Source organism: Lycorma delicatula, chromosome 11 (genome assembly GCF_047948215.1).
Source record: "Lycorma delicatula isolate Av1 chromosome 11, ASM4794821v1, whole genome shotgun sequence".
Lineage (NCBI taxonomy): Eukaryota > Metazoa > Arthropoda > Insecta > Hemiptera > Fulgoridae > Lycorma > Lycorma delicatula.
Genome location: NC_134465.1, coordinates 31,703,061 through 31,726,318, shown reverse-complemented (window position 1 = coordinate 31,726,318; position 23,258 = coordinate 31,703,061). Strand labels below are relative to the sequence as shown.

At 28.8% G+C, this 23,258-nt stretch overlaps 1 long non-coding RNA gene across 2 annotated transcripts in view; it reads left to right on the top strand.

The window, feature by feature from the left end:
- Positions 1-2,044: 2,044 nt before the first annotated feature.
- Positions 2,045-23,258, top strand: part of LOC142332417 (uncharacterized) — a 36,961-nt gene continuing 15,747 nt past the window's right edge. The window contains exons 1-3 of one of the 2 annotated variants that reach the window (XR_012758302.1): positions 2,045-2,501; positions 4,081-4,200; positions 10,635-13,840. This is a non-coding gene — a long non-coding RNA (uncharacterized LOC142332417). Of the gene's footprint in view, positions 2,502-4,080; positions 4,201-10,634; positions 13,841-23,258 lie in introns of those variants that run through there. The other variant, XR_012758303.1, reaches the window with a different exon arrangement.

The window sequence follows — 23,258 nt, the reverse complement described above, 5'->3', positions numbered from 1 at the left end:
TTTATATCACCAAGGTAACTGAAGTAGGTTATGGGTTTTCATCATCAAAAGTCTGTATACTTTTACCGCAGTTACTACTAGATGTCTTTTGTAATTTAGTTTCTTTTTCGAGTTTCTATAAAGCTGGAATACTATAATTATTATTTATCAGGAACTAGACAGGAATGGTGAGCAAAATGAGCTCTGTGGACCTGGGTTCAGCCTCGTGACCCCTGGAGGTCTTGAGAGACTCACCTGTGTGAAACAAAATTGTTTAATTAATTTAAAACTTCTATCATCTCACTCTAATTGAACCAAGAAGAGGAAATTTTTCCACGAAATGAAAAACAACCGTCTGAATCGTGCATCTGAATAAGGTTTGAATAAAAAAGAAATTTTACATAAGCAAGAAGAACTTTAATCAGAAAAAAATTAATCAGTATTAAATAGTGATCTAAGAGTTAATTATAATAAAACTTGTTGAATATATTTATCAGAGTATACCTTTCTTCTTTCTTTCTTTTTCCTGTTTAGCCTCCGGTAACTACCGTTTAGATAATACTTCAGAGGATGAATGAGGATGATATGTATGAGTGTGAATGAAGTGTAGTCTTGTACATTCTCAGTTCGACCATACCTGAGATGTGTGGTTAATTGAAAACCCAACCACCAAAGAACACCGGTATCCACGATCTAGTATTCAAGTCCGTGTAAAAATATCTGGCTTTACTAGGACTTGAACGCTGTATCAGAGTATACCGCTTTACCGAAACATAACAAGACACTATGAAAATCTAAAAGAAAAAATGGAAGTGTTTCAAATGTGCTATTAAAGAGGATAGATAATAAGTGGTCTTAAGACTAGAAAGAGAAGCATATGGTAGAATCTTGCAAACAGGTTAGCTTGATTTAAGTTAAAAATAAATTAAATCCATCTTGCAAGTTATCCATTGTATTTAAAATGTAAAAATCTTAATTTTTTGAGAGCCTTTCTCTTAAGCTTTTTTTGACAAAAAATGTTCACCCCTTGCTAGAAAATTAAAACTTTATTTATAATTAAGGCTGTATTTTTGTATTTTTTACACGGGTTTAAAGAGCTATTTTTTACTTACTTATGCAAAATAAACGAAGTATTGTGATCACAAAAAATTTTGATTTCCAGATTTCAACGGAAATATCCATTATGACCGTCCCTGAAACCATTTTGACTAGTTTTGGTGTGGTGTCTATATGTACGTATGATTCTCACGTAACTCAAAACAATTAGCCATAGGATATTGAAATTTTAGATTTAATACTATTGGAACATCTAGTTTTGCCCTACACATTTTAATGCATCGACTGACCCAAAAGTGTCCAAAAAAGCCCAAAGTCAAAACAAAAATTTGATTTTGGACTTTTTCTTAACTGCAGTAGTAAGCCCTCGTTGAGAGCTTTTCAACTGTATAAGTGGTACTTACTTTCATCGGTTCCAGTGTAATAGCCAAATAAAATTTTAATTAATGAAACATTTGGATCTTACAAGGGAAAGGCACATCGGTTCTAATCCGGTTTTTTTCTCCTTTTTTAATTTTTTTTTAGTTATATATATATATATATATATTGATTTATTAATAATTATTAACCTTTGATTGTAAAAAAAATTTAAATAAATAATTCAATAATAACAATAAAAAAAAATTATGAAAAAATATCAGAAGTTATTAATAAAATAAAATGTTATATACTTTTCATTTAAAAAAAAAAATGTTTATATGTAATTTAATAGGCGAACAAGTAAGTCATGTAATATCCAACAGATTTTTTGTTCTAAAATGTAGTTTAAAATTTCCTCTTTCCAATGCCGTTTGAATCGCCTATCTTTGTTGTATATAAAAATATGTATGATTTTTTTTGTCGACACAAGTTTTTCATTTTATATCAAAATGTTGACTTTCAGTTGTTTCCGTATATTGTATTATTTTTCCTCTTGATTATTTTTATGATTTGCTACTGTATTTTTTTTTAAAGTTAGCAACATTGTTTCATTATTTTGTAACATAACCTTATTGAGTTGAGTGTAACATTCCGTTTATCTTTTGTTAGTGTACAGTTGTGGATATTATTTGTTATCGTTATTTATAGTGTAAATAGTTTTATTTTTAGCCCGATATGCGTAGATTGAAACTTGGTTTAAAAAAACGAATAGGTGGATGTAATTACAAGACTCCAACAACCCAAAATATTTCTGCTGTTGTGTCTTTAGCAAAGACTAAAATTTTGACGTCAATTTTTGTTAGTATTAAAACTCTTCATTTTGGAATATACCATGCTATTTGCAAGTTTATTGACTGAAATATAGTAAAATTTTTGGCTTTAGAAGAAATGAAGTTAGATCCAGGCAGATACACAGTTGATGCAATGAAAAAACTAGATGAGGAGCGAGTGAAATGTAATGAATAAGACATCCAACTCGAGAAAAAAAGAGTAGACAGAAAAGGAATCTGAGCAGAAAGAAATTAGAGGATAGTTGTGAACAGCAGGTATGTTTTCTGTTAATAAAATTTTTTAGATGCAGTTTTTACGAAATTGATTTTTTTCCTATATTTAGGTACACTTTTCTCAGCTACTATAAAAGAAACTTGAAATTTTTTGTGAATGTACAACTCGCTTTGCTCTTTCAACTGAATGTATAGTTTTTAAAAATTTTATATATTTTTGAGGGAAAAAATGAAACATTTTAACATAAAAAAGACTTTCTTTTTTTTAATTATTAAAATTTTATTTTTACACCAAATGAAAAAGTTGTACGTTCATAATTTGTAAAACATATCAACGTTTAAAATGAACCAAACCTTATTTGTTCAAGAGGTTAGTGGACCAATGTTAACATTGTGTTGGATAGGGATCCACGGTGCCCTTTAAAGAAAGAATAAAATATTTTATTTATATGAGTCTATACAAAACTTTTTTGTATTAAAAAACTTGAAATTTAAAAAAAGCCAGAAAAGTGTCATAACTTTCCCAGAGAAGTTTCTTAACTCATGATGACCTGCTCCCTGCTCCATTGATCTGATGTAACCAGAATTAAATGGCCAATATTCAGAAATCATCATAGAACATTTTATAGCAGTCAGTTTATCCAGTCAGGAGATATCAACCAAAACAATTACCAGTAAAAAAAGTAAAAACTTTGTCTTATTGTCACTCACCCTTGAATGAAATCGGGTAAATACATAACAAAGTGACATAAAGTAAAAGAATCATCTAATTATTTCAAGAATATGAATTTGAGTCCATAAATGACAAGAAAGAAAAAAGGTTTCTTCTACATCTTTATCAGAGTTCCAATCAGCCAAACATCATCTGAAAGTATCTAAGATAAATTTTCCTTATTTTTCTGTTTAGCCTCTTGAACCACCGTATGGTATTAATTAAGAGGATGATATGTATGAATGAAATGAAGTGTAGTCTTGTACAAATGAAGTGTATTCTGAATACATTCCTGAGATGCCAACTACCAAATTAATTGAAACCCAACTACCAAAGAGCACCAGTATCCATGTTTTAGTATTCAAATCTGTATAATAGTAAAACAAGAGACAACCTTTAAAGTGTTTGTAGAAATAAAATAAAATTCTTGATTTTTGACTGTACTAGAGAAATGATGCTTTGTCTTTTCATTGCAGTCCTGTCACTACAGGTTAAACTGCTGGAATTTTTAATTTTTTAGTTGCAGCATTTGTGCAATTTTATGACTGGTCAATGTAAAATCATTTATTATTTACATTTATCATTAGAGTGTTTACTTCATAATGTGGTTTCTCCATCAATGGTTTCTCACTGCCCTCTTTTCTTTAACCTTCATTTGTTGTTTTTCTGATGTTTTTAAAGTTAATCTTGTAGGCAAATATCGCTTGTGAATTTAAGAATTGTATATTTTATACAGTAATTACGCAAGCCTAATGGTTAAAGCACCTGTTGATTGTTGAAAGGCTTTCTAAAATATATCACTATTACTTTCCTTTGATATTTGATGTATGTATAAACATTTTTTTTTCATATTTATAAATATTTTTTATAAAATAATAAAATATATTTATATTTTGTATTATATTTCAGACAGTTAGAAGGAGATTTTGAAATTGAATTACGCCGTGATGTTTCTGAGTTATTGGAAGTTTTTTTTCAGATCATTTTATATAGAGCGTTCAAAACAATCATGGAGATTATTCACTGCTGGTAAGTTTTAATATATCTGTAACGTATGTTTATTTATTTATTTATTTGTAAATCACAATGCCTATGTGTTTGTTTCTAATTATTGATCGGATTCTAATAAAACTTATGAACTGCCAGGCAAATCTGAATAATACTTTTACCATTGTATTAACTGAACATTGAGAAAGATCCCAGGCGTAGATTTATCCAGAGAAGAGGACATGATATCTCGATGAACCAGCAGGAACCCTGATAGGAGCCCAGCTCTAAGCTGCATACAAAGGGAGGACTAGCCTACAGCCATATCACTTAGGGTCGACCAAGGCAACGTCTGCAAGGCACCACATAGCCCCTAAGCGGTTAAAAATGTTACAAAAAAAAAGTTATTGAGTGAGAAATTGATAAGGTCTTAAATCAATTTTGAACTTGTTTTATTTTACAGCTTTATAACTTTTTACATAGTAACAGCATCTGTTAGTTGTCATGAACGATTATAAAATAAAATAAAAAGTTTCAAAATTTGCTTAGATTTATTGTGAAAGAGTCTGTCTATAATGAATTCAGGTCTTTTATGAAGACCTTTTATTTTAATTAACGATTAAATTTTTCCTGTTATTATTTACTTCCAGAAATAATAGAAAAAAGTAATATATAGAAAATTTTTATTGATGTAAGTTATTTCAAAATTAAATAATTTATGTAGCGCTTCAAAAATTTTATGTGGAGAAAGAAATTCTATTTTTATGGTCTTTAGATGAAATAGATTAAATGTATATTATCCCGATAATTGAATATAATTGGCCGTTTTCATTACATCCTTATTTATTACTCTTCAGTTTACATGATGTTGCACTTGAGATTACCAAAGTGTTGTAGAATATCAAATTATATGGAGGTAGATTTCTGTCTTACCTAAATCCTAAAGGTATAATACCTTTTATTTTTTATGTAGAAAAGATTATAAATGAAATATTAACATTCAAAATTTAAATAACACCGGCTGTAGTTTAATCGCATGTTGGCCTTTCACAGCCAAAGCAGAGAATACCAGAAAGAAAAAAACAGGTCAAATAGTAAAAAAAAAATAAAATGTTTTTATGTTTAAAAAACCTACATAAACAATTAATCAAAAGCAGCTGATCTGCTGCATGCGGTTAGTATGCTTGGTTTTTAGATCAATTGTTCTGTTCGTAGGTTACATCCATGGCAACAGTCTGGAAACTTTTCACCGATGATAAATACCATTCATGTTATTTACAATGTATATTGTTTAATAAGATATATGTTTATGACTAGTCTGATGGTCTGATCAATTTTTATTCAACTGCCATTTTTATTCAACCCATTGTGACAATAGGCAATAGAACGTCACTAAAAAAATGACACATTCACAGTTATTGTCACAATCATGTTCCTTTTAAAGTGGTGTAGGTCTTGTTTTTGTTCTCAGAATTTGTTGATGAGAATATACATCCTGTATGCTTGATATAATGTTTAAACAGTCACTAAATTAAAATTTTTTTACTATCTGATTGCTATTTTTTTCTGTTTGTACTTTTTTATGTTGTATGATCTTGTATACTTTTGTTTGTGGTTTTGAAAGCTTAACTTTATTTCGTTTTGAAAACATGAGCAATGTTGTTATAAATATTAGATGTACATTATTATTACTACAAGTCATAAGTCTGGTTGTTTAGCTTTTATTAACACGTATTTTATTCTGTTGACTTTTTAATTATAATTTGTATGATTAATTTATTCATCTTAACCGAAACATAATAATTATAATATAAACTGACATTAAATCATCTAAGACTACACACATACATATTACATTGTATATACTAACAGTTGAATATTAAGTCCGTGATTTTAGCAGGTAGAACTAATGAAATAAGTCGTTTATGTATTGTTCTCCTGGCATTGATCAGAACAGTTCTTATTGTTGATAATTGTTTTACAATAAAATTAGCTAAGCAAGCCTTTCACTTGCATATCGAGAAATCACTTGTAGATAATACTATAAGAAATTGTTAATTTAATTATCCTCAGTTTTTCTGTTCAACCATTCATAAATTAATATAAGATTTTTATTTCTACATAACATACGTGATTTTCTGGGTTATTTTGAAAATATTTTATAAGAGATTAATTTTGTAATACATCGCATTACATTTTTAATCAATTTTTTCTGTAATCCTCCACTGTTACAATTTGCCTATTATTTTTTTAATATTTAATATTTTTAAAAAAAAGAGATAATAACAAATAATAAAATTTGTACTTCTGTGTTAACGACCACTCGATTTCGATTTTTGTTGTTTTCTGTCGGCAATATTCTTATTAACTAACTAACAATGGTTTACAAGTTTATACTTATGATTGTGAAATAACGATCTAACAACCCATTTCCGTATCCTAGAAACTTGTTTTGACTTTTTGAAGGAGAGAGCCTCCTTCAGAAAAAAAGATGACATATTTCAGATAAGAATATTCAAAAACATAATATAGTAGTTTGTCATGGTTACAAGTTTTTTAAAGCAAAAGAATAGGGAAAAAATCAATTTGATCCTAAGAGGATTTGCCATCTAATATAACAACCAGAAATTTCACTTTATGGGCTATGATAAATATTATCATTATCATTAATGGGAATTCTGCTCATACAAATAACAATGTTAGGATAATGCAACAGTTATCCAAGTTTGAAAATAATTATTGTCATTTAGTGTATCCTAACCGTATAAAAATATTTTATTTCATTTCCACTAAGTAAAATAAATTAATCTTTATTCTCATCATAACAGAATAATGCATTATACAGATCAATAAATTAATATAAAACCAGATTATAAGAAATCAGTGTAAGATAATTAATATACTATATATTATATCTGGTTATATTAATATAACCAGATTATAATAAGAAAGATTTGATTTAAGTCCGTGTTAATTATTTAATTATATGAAAAATGTTACGGTAAATATTTTAAACAAAAAATTACTACAAATTGATTCACAATTCAGAAGTTGCAATTGGAAATTAATTTACGTACATGTTGAACAAGATGCAGATAAATCAATTTCTTTTTAATTATATTTTAATTAGTATTATCTAAAAATGAATCAATAGAATAATATTTATTTACACAAAAGAAAATCCTTCAGGCATCTTAAATAAATTGGTGGAAAGATTTTTCAAATTCTGTAAAAAAAATCTAAAATGACAGTGGAAGCAAATATTTCTCGTAAGCTGAAGCGTGTAGTTGTAAGAAAACAGTTTTGTTGTATAGTTTGAAAGTAGAATTTTAACTGATAAACAGTAGAATTAACTGATAAATTTGTATTAAAAAAAAAATTATTTTATTAAGTCTCTACTTATAAAGCAAAATTCACATTTCAATTTTTTTTTATCAAAATTGAGTGATTATTTATTATGGTTGGCAGTACTAAACTATACATATGTTATGATTAAAAAAATTAAGTTGTAGAAGTATACTTCATAATTTGGTTATGAACAAAGTATTAGATAGTAGTTGGCTAGTTCTGCATTCGAGAATTGTATTTTCATCACTTAAACTTGAAAAAGTATGAAAAAGCACGAAAACATATTTTTTTTTAATTGTAAAGAATGGAAAACTGTTAATGTTAAAACTGTTAAAGCATGAATTAATCGTTTAAACAGAAGCGCTAATAAAATGAGGTGTGTTAATTTTGCTGGCATGTTAATGAAGCAAAGTTTTAATTTGTATTATAGCAAACAACAGGAAATTTCTTATTTATATCATAATTCTAAAGTTTATGTTTATTATATTACTACTATATTTTACAAATTGTTTATTAATTTCTACTGTATTAGTTTCTATTTTAATGTAAAAACTTTTTTTCACAATTTAGTAGTTAGTAGTTAGATTTTAGTTAGTTTAGAATATTTAGTAGTTAGATTTTATCGGTATTACTACAGTTCATTGAAGTTACTGCCATCTGTGACAGCGATCTTTGACTTTCATCCAGAAGGTTCTAGGTTTGAATCCTGATCAGGGTTGGCATCATTCATAATACACTACAAAATTCATTTCTTTTCGTTAAAGTCTTCTGTAATTCAGCCTAGTCCTGTTATTACCAGCGAAATATTTCTTCCATGATTTTTGTTTTTCGTGGAAACAGATATTTTGCAATTCTTTCTCATAGTAAATGTTCTTTGTAGTCTTCTTGAATTATTTTCATTTCTTCTGTATCTTTCGATTTATCTACTCCAGTTTTTATTAGTTTTTATATTTTTAAAGTGTGCAAATAGCCTGTTAGGGTTAATTCTTTGTAGGGCTGTCATATCATTCTCGTGTAGACCTATATTTAGAAAATTAAATATCTTATTCTAGTCTTGTGTTTATATTTATGAATATGCAATTCTTTGCTAAAAAAAATTGTCACATTTAAAAAAATTACAATATCCATCTAAATTGAACGGACAACAGTTCTTTTTTCATATAACTCAACACAGTACTTCATTTTACAAGTAAGGGCCTTATTGTATTCGGAGTTGTTGAATCGTTTTAAAAAAATCTTTTCTTTTACAGAAACAACATTCCTTTGTTAATGAATTTTTAAATAATACTAATTACAAAAAGAAGCACAATTGAACCGCATTCTGAACAAAATATACATAAATATATGCTCAAAATAATTTTCATTAGCACCCTCTGAATTTTGGATTATCTTTTGATGTTTTTTTTATGTTTATATATTTAAATTAACATTATTTCATTTGTTTCTTATAAACAATTAATGTAGACTTTAATCGCTTCAATCTTTTTTTATTTGTTGAGCCGATGCATCAATGCTAAAGTAATCATACCGAGAGTCACCTGATGCAAAATGTTCTCGATGACTTCAGTTTCTTATTGTGAAGTTTCACCTACAGTTATCGATAGTGTAGGAGTTCGATTTATAAACTCAGTCCTTTAAATAGACAAATTTGGGGAACAAGTAGGCCTCTGCGCTCTGCTCACAGTAAAAGCTGTTTGGATGTGTTTCAATTAATTTTTTGATGTCCAACAGATTATTTCTTCATCTTGCAAGAAGAAGCTGTAATTTTTATCACAAGATTGTGATAAAAAGTTAATCAAGAGTAGAATTTTTTGAAAATTGTACAGAAGACTTGTATTGACAGTACAGTAAAAAAAAATGGTCTCCCTACTATATGATTACCAAGCAGCACACCATACACTGATTTGGCTCATAGTGAAATGGACACTCAAATGTGTGATGAGGATTTTCATTCATTAACCTCATCATTTGTCCATCGACAATGTTTTAGAGAAGCCGGTCTGCAGTAAGATGTTTCTGTTTGTTCTCATAAGTTATTACACGATATGATTTTAAGTTTAAATCGTGAAGAATTTTAAAGCAAGGTGTTTATTTTACTTTGCTTTATTGTGATTATTATATAAATTTTTTGGACCGACAGAAATTCTTCTTTGAACATCGATTATGACTTCTGTATTCTTAACTGGAGGTCATTATTTCATTTCGCAATTTGAAATCAACCTCGTTGTATGCCAATTTTTTAACTGAATTGTGTATGCTATTCTTTGCTGGGATACTGGCATTTAGAAATTTTTCAGCAAGTATTCAATGCGTTCCTTGAAAGGATTCCAGAATACCGATTAGCTTCCATTACAGTAACTCATTCATCGATCCATCAGGGCTTTTTTTAATAGAAAAACACAATTTGAGTAACGAAACTTACAGCACTGATGCGTGAATAGTTTACAATTGACAACAAGATTAGATTAGATTAATAACATACACGACCGATAATGTATGCAAATATATATATATATATATATATATATGTTTACATATTAGCACTTTTGCAGGCACGCCATTTCATCAGATGTATTATAAACCTTTTAAAAAGAAATAAAATTTAATAAAGGAAAGATGTTAGTCCTTAGTCTGATTGTTAAAAATCTGAGTTTCATCATTTTTAATGATCTGTGGCTAAGGAGGAACACAGCCTTCTTTTTTCAACATGTCTTTTTTAAAAGGTTTTTAATACATCCATCGATGTATTAAAGAAGTATCAAGTATTAAAGATTAAGTAATCAAGTATTAAGATGTATCAAGAAGTGCCCGTGACAAAAGTGCTAATTTTAAGAATTAAAAAAAAAAAAACAAGCAGTAAGTGGTAGTTTTATTTTATTTATTATAAATATATTATTATTCTGTATTCTGGAATACAGTGATTCCCAAACAGTGCGCCACAGTGCCCTGGGGAGCCTGTATCCTGCAGGAATCTGAGGAACAGCAAAATTTTCAAACATGTCAAGGTATTTGTGCCTTGTAACAGCGAGCTCCATGATGCCATTATTGTTCCGTCATAATCAAACATTGAGTTTTGGTTTGACCCTTTGATTTGCGATTGTAATTATTAATTATTTTTAATTTTACAGGTTACTATCAAGGGAAGTACCAAGCATTGCAAGAGATCCATAAATAATTCTATGCGTGATGGAATTATAAAAAAAATTCAGTGAATGTAAGTGTGCGTATGGTGATGTAACAACAGAAGAAAATTTAGTCGAAAGTATAAGTAGTAAAAACAAGTTACCTACTCAGATAGGAAAGAAATTGGTTTGTGAATGTTGCGTTGAAAGATTCAGATGTAAATTTTATTTAAAGAAACACATTAACTTTCACAGTAAAAAGAAAAAATAAAGAACTTTTCTCAAAAGTCTCTCATTCATGATAATGATTTAAAAACCCACCTTATTACTCATAATGAAGAAAAAAATTATATTTGTAAATTTTGTCAGGAAAGTTTTAATCAAAGTTCTACTTTAAAATTACATTTAAATATTCATATAAAAATAAAGATATACTTGTAACTTTTGTCAAAAGTTATTTAATCTCTAAGACATTTTAAAGACACATCTTAATACTCATACAAAAGAGGAAAAATTATGTTTGTAACTTTTGTGAAAAGTCTTTTAATCGTAAAAACAATTTAAAGAGACATAATAATATTCATACGAAAAAGAAAAATTATGTCTGTAACTTCCGTCAAAAGGTTTTTTGACGGAAGTTACAGACATATCAACCTAGGATCCAGACCCAAGATTGGGCATCGGCTGAGAAATTTATCAAGTGGCGAATTATTGTCGGTCAGGTTCATGGTGCTCTGTAACTTTTCAATATCGTCCGGGTTTACGTGTACCTGACGACGAAAGGGTACCCAACCCCGAAATTTCTGTTGAAATTTTTATACAAATGATTTTATAAAATTGTTGTGTTCTTATAAATATAAACACATTTTTTTCTTTCAAGAAAACGTACATTTCCATAGAAATCGCTTTTTTATATAATGAAATTACTTTAATAAATATTTTTTGTTATCCTAATTATCGTTAAAACAGTATATGTAATTTTGTTATGCTCTTCATTCTTTATTAGAGAAGCAAATTTTAAGCCATTCATTCATTCAATTAAAAGAATAAATTTATTTTTTTAATAATATGTTAAAAAAAGTTTTTAGTGCACAAAAATATACATTTCTTTAGAAACAAGTTTTGTTTTTGTTTTATTTATTAAATATTTAGGATGATCACACTTACAAAAATGTAGTTTTCTTGATAGTCAGTTTGCAGTCTGCCTTCAGCAACCTCATACCACAGAAATAGCTGTTTCACATCTATCCATCTCTAACAGCCCACAGTAACACTCAGTAAACCATCCTAGCGCATGAACTGACCATCTCTTTATTCAATGTTCAACTTATTATCAGCAGTAAAAACTACGGATATGTTCAACTGCAAATATTTATTATTTCATATGAACAAATTTCCTCAAAGAAAAGTTAATGTGTTTGTAATTTACAATGAAAACACTCATACGATTATGATTTTAATTTTTCTTCTGTTTAATGTTTGCTTCTTTTTGTCTGGCAAATTAAGTTAACAAATCTTTCGCTTGCTATTTAAAAATTGTATTCTACATCGTAGATTATATTATCCACTGTTTTAAAGGTCTGCGAACAATTTTGGATTATTATATTTTTGAAGCGGATACAGGACAAAAGATTCATCATCTGCTGTAGTTAACCTTTAAAGATATTTTATAAATGTGTTGGGACAAAGGATTCTTTTTTCGAATTGAAGTTACATTCCAGAAAATACATTTGAATATTTTATTAAAATCCCAAGTCCATCGTACTGTGCAAATTATGCCGACAGAATAACTAAAAGAGAACTGGCTGAAAATTTGCCAAGAAAAGAACGATGAAGGTGTTGAAAATATTTATTAAAAAAAAGTATGGTTTCATTATGTATAAATAAATAACTACTTTGTAATAAATCTTTTACCTCTGTTAAAATACAATTAGTAATATCTATGAATCTCTGAACAGTTCTATGAACTGCTTATGTTTATTGAACTAAAAAGGTAATTCAGTCAGATTACAATGGAGTTTGTCGATGGGAGTTTTGCAGGGTTGTAGGATGAGAATCTCTCTTTTAAATAGACAACAGCTTTAACTTCGGTCATTAACGAGTGAATTCCATTTAATATTTTTAAGCAGTTCCAATAGCTTATTTGTAAACCTGCATTCACAGCTGAGGTAGTAGCTAAGTGGTGAGAGTTAAGTCTCGTAATGAGAGGTCTCTTTGAGAATTTTCTTTTAACCTTATATCTTACTTAAACACTAATGCAGATAAATTATTTTATAATATGATATTTATAATAATAATGTCTTTTTTTAAATCTAGACAAAAAGTTTAGTTTCAGGAATGGTCGATTGTACAAAACTACGTTTACATTCAAGTACATCATCCTCATCCATCCATCCATTAATAATAATTGTTAATTCATTTTTAATGTTCTTGATGCTTAAAATAGTTACGTTTGTTGCCGGTAAAATATGAATGAAAAGCAGTTAAGAGATAGTGGACAATTTCATCTGAATAGATATTAAAATAATATGCTATTTGTAGAACGGTATTGTAAAATTTGATTAAAAGTTTTAAAATTCAAATTTTTAGATTTCGTGGATATAGAAGCATCTAATTTTTTCAGACCAAAGCTTCTTTATCTATAGTGTTTCAATTTCTTGAACGCTTCTGGCAAAGCTTTCTAAATTTATTTTTAAAACACAAGAACCTTTTAACAATTAATTCTGGATTCAGCAGAATCCTCACGAAAATGACATTTTCTGTTCCTATAAATTTAACTTTATTATTCCCTAATCTGTGTAATCTTGTCATTTAAGATATAGCAAGGAAATCTACAAAGTTAATACAAAATTCACATCTAACTATGATATTCGAGAAACTGGCAACATTCGAGATGCGAGTCGATTACACCGATTTTTAGATAAATTATAAATTGTTTACATTTACAGAAAGTTAATAATTATCCTAAATCAACATTTTAATCGATTAATTTTTATTTCCCTTCATCGTACTTGTATTTTTAAAAATTCTATGCGTTTAAGTGGCAACTAATGAGTGATGAATGGTACAAGACAATAACAAAGATAGCATGAATGAATTCTTTTATTTTGATTAAAAAATAACTACGGTAGATTGTTTTTCAAATTGTATGAATCACATTTAATTGACCACCATCAAGAACAACGGAAAAAATTTACGGTCACTAGTTGTTATGTATATCTTATACTTGTTTATATTTGGTTTTTTTTATTACTTTATTAATGATTATTAAATTGTATTACTTTTTTATTAAAGTTTTGTAAATTAATGTTACCTGAAATTCCAATTTCCTTGCAAAAACAATTACAAATTTGTATAGCGATCTTTATTAACAAATATTAAATATTTTTCTTAAAATGTACATTATTTTATGTAATATTTTTCCATTAAAAAGGTAATCCTGTTAGTAGGTTCAACTGAAATTCCAATTTGTTTTACTTAAAAAAAGTAAATAGAATTGAAAATACAATTAAAAACTTACAGGAAAGTTGATCGCAATAAACATAATTAACAAAAAAATTTCTATAACCTTTTTACATTTAAATAAATCTGCAGAGACAATTAAACGGCAATAAAAATAGAATACAATCAGACTTTAATGCGTAGGAATTTTCCATCGCTAACCTATGAGCGTCATTTTTCTCAGTTGAAATTACACTATCATTTGTGTGAGTAATTGTTCATAATCCTTCCGCCGTTTGTTTAATAAAGTCATCTTAGGTTTCCTCTAGCGTACCGATTAAGTCTTCTACATCTTTGTTTCAACTCATTGTAATTATCAACCGTATAAGGAACATCCGGTAAAAATCATCTGCATACTTCGATTTAGTAACCGACATTCTGCGTCATTTCATGCCTCTATGACAAGGCTTCAGGTACCGTCCTCCTTCAACTCGAGTAGTATTCAATCCGAGTTCTCTGTGTTTTCTAAAATTTATTTGCAAAGGAGTAATGTTAGAAGCATTATACCGTTTCAATATTCTCACGTCCATTTCTAATTTATTATTGAGTATTCGTTTACGTTCTTCGACCCTCCGTTCTCGTCTTAACCTCTCTTCTCCGGTCCTTCGTTGTTGTTCCTCGACAGGATTTCTTTCTTCATCTGCTTTCTTATGGTATTCTTTAGTAACAAGTGATAAAATTAAAAAATTTTTAAAAACCCACGAAGCCGTTTTGAAGAAACATATTTACTGCAGCGCCCCCCTTATAACCGTAAAACTAATCCAAGAACTTGTTCTAAGGAGATGCCTATATAATGCGATGAAGTGATACCTATGTATTGCAAAAAACCCGAGCCAACTGTTTTAGAAAAACACATATACTACAGCGCCCCCTGGTTGCGTATAATCGTAAAATACGTCTAAAAACCTGCTCTGAATTGATATGTTTATTAGGTAATGCAAAAAACCGCATAGAAATCGGTCCAGTAGTTTTTGAGGAAAATTACAGCCATGCACACACACAACCTCTTATCCCAAACGCATATACCGTCTCCATTCCATCGTGGGTAAAAATGTTTGCGCTAAAACTATTAAATTTGCTTTTTCAAAAGGTACTGTTTGTATTTCCCGGAATCAATATCCTCTTCCCTACCTGAATAACCCTTTTTCGAAATGTGTACATAACGTTCATAAAAGCTACCAGACTGAAAAATTAAAAATATCTACTGGGGAATCAGTCGGTACTTTATTTCCCTACGTTTAAGTTCAAAGTTTATTTCGCCAATTTTATGTTAATTAAGTTAATTTCCTAATGTTAAGTTCCTATCCAAACTACCAAAACAATAAAATTGATAAGGTTTCGGCGAGAGTCTGCCGTCAACTGAAAAAATCAAAATGCAACAATTTATTTATTTATAGTTCTTCAAAAAGATATTGTACGACTCAAAAAAGTACAGATATGTATGAAAGGCGAGATAATTGTTATATATTTTTTCTACTCATTTTCTCAAAAACAAGAATATACGCAGTTATATATTTTATTCCTAAATATTGAATATTAAATATTCATAAATACTAAATATTTTATTCCTCTACTAATATTGTAACTAAATGTTAGAACTTTTTTAACACAAAACAAATATGAAATCGTCGAGAAATAATTGGACATAAACATTTTCTTTATGTACTTTGTGTGTATACTTAATAACACAAATCATATAATAAAAAGATTCGTCAAATTTTCTCAAATATGTTGACTGAAAATGCAAAAAATCTTGCCGGCCCGATTTCATACTTTAAACAAGTTCATAAATCCAACTTCATAAATTGATGATCCATAAGCGAGTGTTCTACTTCTTTACTTGCTTTTGAAAGACGATAATTCCCAATGCAAATCATATGAATGATCATTCTCTAGTTCTAAATCCTAATTAGTCATTTATAAGAAGTTCTACGGTATAAAATAATTTGATGCATTTCTGGAGTATCATGCAAAATAATGTGCATAATTTATATCGAATTTTTCTTGAAAATATACTTAATTTTTTATCTTTGAATTTTTGACAATGTAAAGTTAACGAAAAATAATTTTTTTTTTAATTCATGAAAGTATCAAATGATTCAATGACCTAAAATAATTAATTAGCTGAAAAAGTATTAACGGTTCGTAATTTTCTTCGCATCAAAAATTAATTCTATTCTAGAAAAAAATGTATAATTTCAAAATAGCAAAACAAAACGTAAATTTCGTTCACAAAATTGAAATATGTTTTAATAAATTTTTTAATCACTAAGTTAATTTTTTCAAAGATAATTAATGAAAAATTTCGTTTCCCAGATTTCAACGGAAATATCCATTTGACTAGTTTCAGCGTGACGTCATATGTGTACGTATGTATGTATCTCGCTTAACCCAAAAACGATTAGCCGTAGGATATTGAAATTTTGGATTTAGGACTGTTGTTACATCTAGTTGTGCACCTCCCCTTTTGATAGGAATCTACTGAAACAAATTATATCGAAAAGTAGTAAATTCTCGTTTTGTAAAAATACAGTTCGTTCCTACATTAATTTGTCTCTTTAATTATTGAATGTCCTCGTAATTTCACCACTTATATAAAAAAAATTTCGCTTGTAGGTCGGCAGATTGGTGTAGCCGCTAGGCTTATAGCACCAGGAGCCGAATCTACCGGGCGATCGAGTACGAGACCCAGCCAGACCTAGTTATTTTTATACTTTACTTATACATTTATTTAATTCTACCGCTCACCTTTGACGTCACAACACAGCAGTAGTTTAGGGCATTTTTGGGGTCGGGGATTCGATTTGCCAAATTTTTTTTAGCCAGAGATTATTTTTTAATTGTTAACAAATGTCTAAAATGTATATGACCTTAATTAGGTGGAATCTCGAGATACTGAGAGTGACCATGCTCTACAGTCTCACCCCCTTGGGCTTTTAAGTTGAAAATTTAACGGCATCAATATACCATTCATAGAAGTAATCTGACTAAGTTTGGCCAAAATCGGTCCAGTAGTTCTGAAGATATAAGGTGATTAAGGGTGCGACACCGAACGCACACCTGTACATAGAGACATTAACATCTGGAAAATTTCCAACTGGTTTTTTGGGTTCCTTAGGCAAAACATCAAGATAGGTGAAAACAAAACATGCCAAAATCGGATCGATTACAATACTTTTCCTTTCAGAGCTATAGCACTATCAAGACGGAAAAGTAAAAATTAATATTATTAAGGTCTATTCAGATACAACATTGAAATAAAAGATGTCATTAATTTGTTTTGTAATCAACATGTTCAATTTGCTACACAACAGTAGGGTATATTGATGCTTAGTGCACAGAACGTTTCAGACAGTGAAAATTTAAAAATTGGTTGCCAGCAATATTTTTTGGTTTTCACTGCCGCAATATTGTGTAATAAAATTATTATTATTTCAAATTGTAGTATATTTTCCAAAATAAAATAAGTTATTTTTTAAGGATTTTATTATTACCGTCTATATTTCCTAACTTATTTTATTTATTTACTATGATCAAAATACTATTAATAAATGAAACAGAAAATGAAATGAAAACCAACAGCAAGTACATTTCTTTTAGTAAATAATTTATGTCGATAAAGGTTTATAAAACCATAAAGGTATTTTATTTATAGCCGCTTAAAAATAATTGATTTAGTTATAAACAACTGATTTTAAAAACACGGTGTTGCCATGGTACACTTCAACATTTGAAATAAAACACTGTTTGAAGAAAAATTCGCAATCAGAATATATATCTTAATTTCTCATTTCTTTCAGAGTTGAAATATACTGTGAAGATTAAAAATTGATTAAATATGTTTTATTTACAACTTCTAATTTCGTTCCTGAGGACTAAAAATCTTTAAGGATATTTTTGTTTATTTTAAATTTACCTAAATGTTAATAAATGCGTGTTAAATTAAAAAAACAAATTTGGTACATCACTGCTAGCTTTATTTTTTTAGACTTGAGTAAAAAAAAAATCATTTTCTAAGCTAACTTAAATATACTCTAATTTATACATGTGTATTGTTTTTTTTAATAAATGCACCTGTAGTAATTTACAATCAAAATCACACCCTCTACATGGTTTTGAGGCACTGTATATAAAAACTTTCTCAAGTTACAGCCAGTCATACTGAATATCCCATCCTGTGCGCTTTTGTTACTGCTTCCTTTATAATGGACTCAATGTTTATCACATCACTACTTAATAAATTACTGCACATGAAGAAATGGGTTTTCATCCTCTGAACATTCATGTATAAATTGTTTTATATTTTTAAATTACTGAAATTTCATTATGGTTTTTTAAGTAAAAACTTATACGTGCACTCAACCAGTGTGACAACACACACACACACACACACACACACACACATATATATATATATATATATATATTTATATATATATATATATATCATACTCAGTAAGGATAGGCTCACTGAAAAAGTCAAGACCAAATTTTACAAAAAAAATTACACGAAAATACATGTTCTAAAAAGAAAACAATTTCAAATTCAAGAAAATCCTCACAAATCTATTTCAGTTCGAAGTATTACATAGATTCATACCACAAAATTAATTTATCATTTCATTAAAAACAATCAATTAAAGTACTTATAATATTACAATTAAGTCTGTTATTTTCAACCCATTAACTACTCATTCATTTTTAATTCTATCCTGTACTAATTGCACTATTAGCAGAGAAAAAAAATTAGTGCACTATATTTTCTTTTTGATTTGTTATTATATACGTATGAATACATCTATTTCCCCCAATTATTGAATAATCTTTCCGTTTCCTAAATTAAAATTGTAGTTTATTTTATATTATCCTTCATCCTTTAACTACCAAATTATTATTATAAGTAACTCTTCTTTCCAAGTGTTTCAACACAATATTTTTTTTAAATCTTACAGATTCTCTGCATTGATTAATGTAAAATAATTATTCCTAATCTCTGAGGTGAAGAACACCACAATATTTTATATTTTATTACAACCTATTCTTGGGCATTCTCAACCCAAGGATCTGAATGAATTACGCATGAGATATCACTAAAAAAAGAAGAAAAATTCTTGAAAAATTATCAACAGTTTTCTACCGCTTTCAGTCATGAAGTACACAAAACCTAGAAGGTTAGCTTGACTTTATTGCCCAAACTGCATCGATTATAAATTAATTGATGCCATCAAAAATATTGAAAACTAATTTTGACTAGCTTCTTTGTAGATGCCCACCTATTATAGTAGTTCCAACACTTCAGTAGCTATCTGCTTCTCAAATGCATGAAAGTTTGATTTGAAGGAATGTCAGTTTATTTACGTTACCTGTAACGTAGTGTAGTTATTGGTTTGTTGAATTTCATAAAACTGCTTTTTATGAATCAGGGTTTTTTTCAAGAACACCTACTTTTGTTTTCTAGTATACCTTCCACCTTTCATTTTCCAAAACATTGTCCTAACTGGTTATTTGAATAAATGAAATGACGGTTTTTAAATGGTAGTTGTTAAATGTAAACTTTCCTGACTTTAGAATACATATACTATTCTTATTGAAATATCAGGGCATTTATTAATTTTTCCCTCAAATATGAATGACCCACAAATATTAATCTCTGCTTCACTGAAACACTACAATATTCTTATGATTTCTTGGTTTGTATTTTGCTCCCGCAGCATTATTCTTGTTTAAATAATTTATAGTGCTGTCAATTTCATATCTTAGCGTATAATTTCCTCTGAGATAAAAATAAGAAATTCTTACTTCAACAATTTCAGAAATTCTCATTTATGTTGTGTTGCTACGCCTTACATCCTCATTTCTTTGCATGAATTTCATATCCATATCTCTCTAATGTTTTTTTTTGCAATTTATCTTAGCGGTACATTTACCTTTTAGCAATTTTTTTAGCTTTCAAAATTAATTCTTAACTGGTCTGGAGCACTTACATTTTTTCCATAAGCATATGGTGTGACTGTCTCCTTAAGACATATGCGTTTTGACACTACCTAAATAAATAATTTATTTAGACATTTATTTTTTTACTTACTTCCAAGACAGATAGAATTTCTTTAAGTTGATTATTTCCGTAACCACTTTAAATTTTGGAAATTGCACAAGAGATCTAACGTGAGGGGTAACTAATACAATGCATATATTAGAATAATTTTTTTTAAATCCTTTTCTTGATGTTTCATGACAATGTTTTTCACAATACTATGGTTGTGCTAAAACATAAATATAGGAATCTTCTTTTATCACTTGAAAATAATTTCCTTTAGTGTGTTTCTAACATAGATCCACATATAGAGAAACTTTTAAATGAAAAACAAACAACTATCTCAATTTATTTTCTTTACATGTGTTCTTAAGATAAGTAAAATGTTTATAATGATTATTTTCTCATGAAATGATTTCATTATCGGTTATTGTTTGCGTTTAATTTGTAGGCCTAATTTCACCACCGTCCTTTCATATCACCGTGATTCCTGTGGTGATCTTGACTCTCAGGTTGAGAATTGCTAGGTTAGGGTATGGTCTTAGGTACTTTGAAAAAGGAGTTACTGCAGGCAGAGTGTTTGGTGGTATTATGAACTTACCTAGCCCTGTACAAAAATTTAATTAATATGATGATGCATTAGGCCCAGCAGTAAATCTTGTTACTGAAGATGCAATGTTAGAAGCAAAAATAGAAAGTTTTAGAATGTGACATAGAAAACAGATTTATGAAGGGACATAGCAGAAATGAGGCCACCAATCAATGAATGATGTTTCTGCCACCCAAGGATGATTGTGGCAAAGTTATTGATTAATTTTTTTTCGTCCCAGTATTGTTTTTGTATTAAGGAACATCACGAAGAAAATTGTAAAGCTAACTAAAATGAAAATAGTGGTGGCATGGAGTTAGCTGATGTGTCGGATTTTCAGACTTTTAGTACAAAAACATGATGTGCACTAACTCAATTATTTAGGTGCTGAGAGGTAGCAACTCATAAATCAGTACTTGATAATAAACATTACAGTGGTGTAATGAAAAAAAATTAGAATATGAAGGACATTTACCAAGGGATAAATTTACCTATAGGAGGAAAAGTAGATTGACATGCTGTAATTAACAAGTTGCAAAATATATTTTTTTCCATTAGCACACGTCAAAAAATTAGGATTTTAACTAATGGGATCTGTTGGAGTTTTATTTTTTTAGGATTGGAACAATATATGCTTTCTTCCACTGCTACAGAGAAGTTCAGTCCCATCATATCTGATAATCTGATTTTGTTTGGTAAATCTATTAGGTCGTGTTAATATAACAGTATAATATGGAAAGTTTGTACACAGATGACCTTCACTATCTTCTAAATGTCTGCTGTAGTAGTATTTCTATTAGTGTACATCAAGTATTGTTGTCAGGATTTTTAAGTTTTATAAATCTGAGAGTTAAATAAAACATTGGTTAAAGCAAACATTATCAGTAACTTCAGTTGTTTCAAGGAGTGAAGCTCATCCAATCTTCTTATCATACAGTTGCCTTTGGAGATAGAATACACTTTCATTGAAACTGGTCACTTCCGTGGAAATTTCTAAAACCTTGAAAAATTCAGTGCCATTGATGCAGTTATAAATGTTAATTTTAACAGGACATCAATCTGTATCTGGCATTTAAATAAGTTCAAAACCATTATTTAATACAACAAAGTCAGATTTTAAAAGGAACCTTTCCAGTACCCCCCAAAAAAGGTTGTGTACATTAAAGCCACCCATCAGTAGTATGTGTGGGCAAGCTGGTTAATTAATCGCATTATGTCATCATCCTAATCAAAATTCAACAGATATGCTGCAGATAGTAATCTGTAGCATTTAATCATACGCTAATGTTTAAAATCTATAGTGATCGGATTAACGATGCCCCTGATATATTAAGTAAATGTTTGTCTTCCTTTGTAAACATGGAATAGGCAGCACTCTATATCTCAGAATGGATATTTGTGATATAGGTGGCTTATAGAAATACTTAAATTCTTTCAAACAACCACTATCTTGTCCTGTTGAGGGAACAAACTAAATGAGACTGCATTATTTCATTTCAATACAGCAATACGAGTTACACATTTTGATTTATTTATCTTGGATATAAGATATTGTAAAAATTTATTATTTAGTTTAAAATTATTTAGTTTTTTAATTTTAAAGTAAATAATAAAATCAGTATATGTATATAGCCTTTCTAATTGTAAAATAACACTTTCTTTTCTATCTTTTACCTTAAAATAGTAATTGTAAATTTTAACCCATTTCCTATCTGCTTTCTGTAGGAGAGGTGAAGGGGTAATAAACAAACAAACACAAAGTATTAACAGAAATACATTTATTGACAGTTAATACATTTATAAAATTACATTTAATTTCTAATATTCTCTATAATACACTACAAAACAGAAATATATTGATAATTATTAAACCTTGATAAATAATAATTTTTTCTCATATTGATGATTAAAAGTTTAAATGAAAAACAGACTTTTTTTTGTCCTCAGTCATTTGACTGGTTTGATGCATCTCTCAAAGCATTCTCTACCTAGTACCAGCCATTTCACTTCAGTATACCACCTACATCCCTATCAATTTATTTTACATATAACAAATGTTGCCTGTCTGCACAATTTTTCCCATCTACCTGTCCCTCCAATATCAAAGAGACTATTCCAGAATGCCGTAAGATGTGGCATATTAAGTCTGTCTTCTTTTAGCTATATTTTTCCAAATGCTTCTTCCTACATCAATTTGCTGCAATACCTTTTCATTTGTCACTTTATCCACCACCTGATTTTTAACATTCTCCTAAAGCATCACATTTTAAAAGCTTCTAATCTTCTCTTTTCAGGTACTCCGATCTTCCAAGTTTCACTTCCATATAAAGCTACGTTCGCTTTCTTATAAAGTAGCTAAGCATATTCTCAAAAATGTTTTCCCGAAGTTTAAATTAATTTTTTTTTTAGCAGACTATTTCTGAATGAAAGCTCATTTCACCTGTGCCTATTCGGCATTTTATATGGCTCCTGCTTCGTCTATCTTTAGTAATTATACTTCCGAAAT